General features: G+C 42.0%; 1 long non-coding RNA gene across 1 annotated transcript in view; it reads right to left on the reverse strand.

Moving 5' to 3' along the window:
* LOC106147754 overlaps nt 1-6,320 on the reverse strand; it is a 12,948-nt gene extending 6,628 nt beyond the window's left edge. Inside the window, exon 1 of the long non-coding RNA XR_001232697.1 lies at nt 6,113-6,320. This is a non-coding gene — a long non-coding RNA (uncharacterized LOC106147754). The remainder of the gene's footprint in view (nt 1-6,112) is intronic.
* Nucleotides 6,321-6,597: the final 277 nt, after the last annotated feature.

Consider the following 6,597-nt stretch of genomic DNA (forward strand, 5'->3'; position numbering starts at 1 on the left):
TAATATTTAATTTTAAAGCCAACATCTAGAGTGAAATTTTATGAAAAGCATAGATGTGTTAAAATATCAGAAAGTATATCCATCTTCTCAAATATTTATCACTTATTTGTGGTAACAACATAATTTAATCTTCATTAAACAGAGTCTCTCAAATGGCTTACTTTCCCAACTTACAAAGTTTAAGTTCTGATCTTTAATTTTAGCTTCACTCACCATCACAAAATATATTTTCATTCAGTAACTGTTAATCTCCTCTTTGGGAATGACTTAAAACCATGAAACCTGATCACGCTTAAATACAATTTTTGATGTATTTTGTCAGATAATAACATTCCATTTTACAGTCCTGCTTCTGTTCAATAAAAATTATAAAAAATGCACCACTATAAAAGATACAACACTGCAAGCAATAAATATAAAATTTGTGATTCCTTAAATAATGAAAACTATGCTCCAGATGAAGACTTATGATGAAGAATTTTATTCCCCATTGTGTCATCTCATGATTCTATAACAGGATATCATAGGCAACTCATACAGAACATGAACTGCCCAAGGTCTAGGTACCACATCCCATCTCTGTTCCAAGATGGTGCCCTATTGCTACATTATCTAGAGAAGAGGCACACTGTCCCCATGTGGCAGAGGAGAGTCAGGCGCTCCTGCAGATCCTTGCTTGAGTGTCAGTCATCCCTCCAGGGGGAGCTCTGAGGACCCCAGCATTTCCCCTTGGATGCTGTTGCTTTGGGAGTTAACTTTCTAACACACGGATTTGGGGGACACCTTCAGACTACAGCAACCACCATGTTTGGTTTCAATTATCCAGGTTTCCATTTTCTTTTTTTCTTTCAGTTTTCCACTTTCTTTTTCTTTTATTTTAAAACAAAACAAAACAAAAAAAGGTAAAACTAACAAAACAACAACAATGAAGACAAAATCAAAACAATACAAAAACAACAAAAATGATACATGACCTCAACACAAAATGATAGGAATTTACAATGGTTGCTACATTACAGTTATCTTCAACGAAGTTGCTCAGTCCACCAGACATAAGAATGTAAGATTGATCAAACAATCAAAGACAGTAAGGGATAGAGCCGGGTGTGGTGGCACACGCTGAGGCAGGAGGATCTCTGCGAGTTTGAGACCAGCCTGGGCTACAAAGTGAGCTCAAGGTCAGCCTGAACTGCACAGCGAGACCCTGTCTCAAAAAGACCAAAAAAAAAAAGACAGTAAGGGAAAGAAACTGCTCAAATAGGAAGGAGCAACTGGGATGAAGGAGGGGAGAGAAAAAAGAAGAAAGAGAATATGCATACGTACACGCAGGAGAGCTAGGATAACTATACTACAGGTTTCCATCTTCAGTGTGCAACTTCTTCCTATTATCTCACTTTCTACAAAATAATTCCCTTAAAAGAGCAAAGAATATGACCTGTTTGTTTTTTGTTGTTGTTGTTTTTACTTTGTTTTTTGAGACAGGGTCTTACTCTACAGTTGAGGCTGGCCTTGAACTCACTATGTATTCCAAATTGGCATCAAACGTGCAGCAATCCTCTTGCCTCAGCCTCCTGAGTGCTGGGATTATAGGTTATGCCATCACACCTAGCTCAATATTACCTGTTTATTAAATGAAATCTATGACACAATTAAAATTTATCTAAAATTATAAATTGATTATTGGTTAAGAAATGTATTTACTTGAGGTTCACTTTAGTAATGAAATGCTAAATCAGTGAGAAATCTACTGACATACACTGTATTATCTTTTATTAAATCCAAAGGTATTACATAATTTTATACCCTTAGGAGGAATAATTTCAATGTTACATCTACATATGGCTCAGGAATTTTACCCTAACCTCACTCCTTTCTAGCCAGAGTGCCAATGTGTGTAACCAATGCCTTGATTATGAAGTTCTGGGAGAAGATGGATGTCTAAAGACCTGCAAGGCATATTGTCAAGGGGAACAAGAATCATGTTCCAAATTCTATGTATCTCTGATTCCCACTTCCAAGATAACAAAAACAAAAAGATGGAGGAGCAGGGAGGGAAGGAGGCAGAGAGGGAGCAGAGAGCAAGGGCTGTACCAAAAGGGGCCACAGCTCCCACTGGACCTTTCCTGCAGGAACTGTGTCCAGTGGCGCTGTCATCACTGGATGTCCAGGAGCCTTGGAGCCATGTCTGTGGCCAGCCTGCTCAACACCTGTGTGCCTCCACAGCCAGAAGCGAGGAGACATTACTGCCGGTCCCAGGTCCCAGCAGTGTGTCAGGAACCCACCCCAGTGGAGCCAGGAAGAAGGGAAGGGCCCCCTGGGATCTGAGTGTGGCTGCTGCTCCCCGACCCTGGCTCCACCAAAGACCAAGTCAGGAGCTGAGATCTCAAGGCCTAAAGGAAAACCGTCCTTTGGAAAAGGGTATGATGGGAATTATACTTAATATGTTTTGTGTAAAACAGAGGGAGATAAGAATATATACTTATGTTTACTTTTATATGCTCAAACCCAAAAAAGGTAAAAACTTAAGAATTTTAGGTAAAAATTAATACAAGAAAGTGTGGGCATGAGTGAGGTGGATGTAGTTTAGGTGATGGCCAGGGTGTGCTGTACCTCTTTTTATGGATTATTCTTTTTGAGGTGTCTATTACTATAGTACATTTTTTAGTTGACATTACCTAGGAAAAATTGTTCATATGTTTCGTAAGCTCTTCTTTGAACATATGACCTGGGCTCCCTGCCTCACAGGAGCCCAGGAGGAAGGCCCCTCATGCCCAGGAAGCCACGCAGTGGGAAGCATGGGTCTTCGGGCCAGTCCCCAGCCTTGCAGGCACCCGGGAGGAGGGCCCCCAGTGCGGAAGCCACACAGCAGTGCATGCTGTCATATGCCGGCCTTCAGGTCAGCCACTGCCGCTCAATTGAGAACTACCTACCATGACACAGAGAAACAACGACACAATTGGCCCACCATGCATGGGCTGCAGAGGCCCACCCACAGACGTGTGTGAATCATTCAAACACGGAGAAACCCCTGGGAATATATGCCATACAACAGGTCACTCTTGCCTCTGTCGTTGAGAAGCAGAAAGGTCCAGCATCAGCAAAGGAGCAGCTGCTGAACAAGGACTTGGAGAACATGAGAATACAGACTAAGCCCGAGGAGTCAGAGGTTGTGTGGACTGGGGTCATGAGAGCCATTCCGAAGCTGTAAACCAGGAGGACCTTGCACAATACCTGGGAGACCCCCGTGAAGCCATTCTTCCCCTGACAGTAGAGGCTGTGGTGGAGGAGCACATGGAGGTCCAGGGAGGTCTGCAGCAAGATTCCTGCTGCCTGTGCTGACAGTTGGGGAGAGGACACTAACTGGTTGTGGGGTCCCAACATGATGGGAGGCTAGAGAGAAAAAGCTACAAAGAATGGCTTTCACCCTAGATAGCTCACTTCAGATGTTAGTAAGAATTGCCTCCTCAGTATTCTATAGCCATGACAAGGAGGAAGCCAAGGAGAGAAAACAAAGAGACCGAGAAAAAGCAGCTGCTTTTGCTGCAGCATTAAGAGAAACAGACCCCAAGTCTGATTCCTGGGGCCCCAAGAAGAACTCGATGACTGCATTCATCTGCTACCACTGTTAAAAGCCAGGCCACCTCAAGAGGAACTGCCCTAAGAGGCCCCATGGGCCATGCCCTGAATGCAAAGGTGACCACTGGAGATCACTCTGCCCTCTGAAGCAGAAGCCCCAGAGCTCAGACCCATCCTACCAGTTAGTCCAACAGGAATGAGAGCGCCCGGGGCATACTCTGCCTTCTCCCTCTGGCCAGACCGTCATCTCCATCGAGGAGTCCTGGGTAATCATGACTATGGAGGAACAAGAAAACAGCCTGTTGCTAAACACAGGTGCAAGTCTCTCGGTCCTTCTTTTCAATCCTGGCCTTCCAGCTGTCACACCTCAGTGACAGTAGTCACTGGTGAGGAGGTAATATGCTATTTTTGACAACCCTTAGGCTGTAACTACTTGTTAGATCCTTCTTGTGCATCTATGTCTTCCTGAGAAACCACTTTGAAGATACCACCATGTATTACAGCAGCCATTGATATTTTCCTACTAATCTATCCATAACTCTGCAATGTTTGTATTGTTCTTATCCTATTTCATAAATGGATGCGAATTTATTATTATGTGTTACCTACAACAACCATTGAGAATAGTTAATGATTATTCAATAAGTCACTGATGTACAGCTCTATTTATTTTCTTTAGAAGCCACTTTGAAGATACCAAAGTATAGTACAACAACTATTGATAATCTCCTACTGCTTTTGTCTGTAACTCACTATTATTTGTCTATTTGTTTTCCTGAGAAACTGTGTTGTAGATAACACTATGTAAAACAATAACCATTGATAATTTCCTACCACTTTGTCTGTAATTTGGTAAGCCCCCCATTATTATGTTATCCTTCCTTTACTGCTTAAAATTTAAAAAAAAAAAAAACATATGACCTTTTCAAAGGCAAACCATTTATCTAATGGCACAGTTATAAAAAGACCACCCTTAAAAATATATATAAAATTATGTGGGTAACAGCTTTTAAACCTTAGATTTTGATCTTTCCTCCATCCAAAATACCCTACTAAGAAATCTTTTTTATTCACAGCATGTCCAGTCTTCTCTATGTAATAATGTTACTGTAAGTCAGATTTTCCATGGGACATTAATTTGTAAACATTTTAGATTAAATGGGAGGAACAAAGCACAGTTGACTTACAAACTGTAAACCTTGTTAGTAGGAAAGACCAGGCTCTAAAAACAGAAAGGCAAAGTTTACTTATAACAAAATAACTCACTCTTCCCTGTATCACCTTGCTGAGCAGTTTAATGGAATCCAGGAACAGAAGCAGAGGGACTCCCCACATACCACTAGAATGGTTACCCTTGCCTCCTGTGGCAAAAGGAGGTTTTCTAAAACTAAATGTAATATATGCAGTTATGGCTAGAGTGGGACCCAAGTAACTACCTCTACAGCTTTAATATGGAGATCCCATTAGAATGAATATAGGCTATCTGATTGAACTGGAGTATGATATCAAAACAAACAAAAATTAGAACAAAAACATAGCAAAATAAAAATGGAACATAGACATTTTTAAAGAGTAATCATCAAACTCAGAAAATTAAGTCAACCAGTAGTTCCCCCGTCTAATTTTGAATACCTTTAGACAGGCTTAAAAAGCATAATGAAATTTTGAACACAGATTTGACTATATGGTCCAGTTATACAATGTAAAACATCATGTAATAAAAAGGAACTGTTCATCAATTCTTGAACATTTACAGTATATCTGCATGTACTTCTAATTTTTAAAACACACAAGGGCTAATAGTAATTGAGATCTTTACTGTTCACATGTCTAAACTGGGACTCACTCAACCATGAAATATTTTGTTTCCTGAACAGATTCCTGACTGATGACAGCTTTTGCACAAACTGGCATGACCGGAGGTCAGAAAGAAAACACTGCTAAGGCCAGAGGCTTTGCTCTACAAGGAGGAGCTTCCCGATGGCTTTCAAGATCGCTCTGCAACTGCGGAGGGTTCCTACAAACAGTGTATTCCAAGACTCAAATATTGTTTTTACCTGGTAGAACATAAGTTAGTGTGATAAAACAATGGAATGTATCTCTGTATCATAAATTAATACATTATTTTTTAAAGTACCCAAATTGATTAAAAACAACTAAGTAAAAGGTTTTCTAAATCTTTACTATTTAATTACAAAGGCAAAGACTGAACTAGGCTCAAGTATATGCAAAAATACAGTCATCTTTAGACAAGTTACCCTTAACTGATGTGCGCCCCACCGTGTTTGGTTTTAACAGGCATCCGCATGGAGACGCTAACAATTCTACTAAAGTAACATTTACTTCACCCGGGAACACACAGAACTGAGTTTCCAAGACTTTTCTTTCACGGAGTGTCAAGCACCTGATAGCCATCCTTACTTGGAAAAATCAGACTTGTTTTCCAAAAAACACACCAAAATTACTCTCACTGAAATAAACATTGCGCAGTAGCATTTAGAAAATATTGTATAAATTTTCTGTTAGCCATTCTTACCCTCATTCTGGCTCTCTCCTTCCCTGGAGACCGAAGTAGCTGCTACGACCTTCCTCCTTGCTCTTCCACGCAGGCTGAGCCGTGGATTTGTTTCTGTGGCATGGCCCAGGTAACGGCGGCCAGCTTCCCCGCGCCTGGAAACCCGCAGTGAGCACGAATAGCACGGTTCTCACTCACGCAACACGGGAAGCCTACTGCCCGTGGGTAAGGGGTGGTGACAAAGGACTGAAGGGCGTGGCTTGGCGCAGAGTGGCTTGGGGCGTGGCGCAGTGTGGCGCAGTGTGGCGTGGCTGGGCATGGCTGGGCGTGGCTGGGCGTGGTGTGCGCGCGCAGCGTGGTGCGTGGTTTGGTTTATTTTCCTCACAGTTTCCCCTCGCACCGTTTCTTTTTCCTAGCACGTGCAGGGAGGTGATCATCTTCGACCGGAAAGACGAAGTTTATCAGCCGCGGACGGTGCAGAGGCCGCGGGGAGCTCCGCGCCGGCC

Source organism: Chinchilla lanigera, unplaced genomic scaffold, assembly GCF_000276665.1.
Source record: "Chinchilla lanigera isolate Chin_1 unplaced genomic scaffold, ChiLan1.0 scaffold00009, whole genome shotgun sequence".
NCBI lineage: Eukaryota > Metazoa > Chordata > Mammalia > Rodentia > Chinchillidae > Chinchilla > Chinchilla lanigera.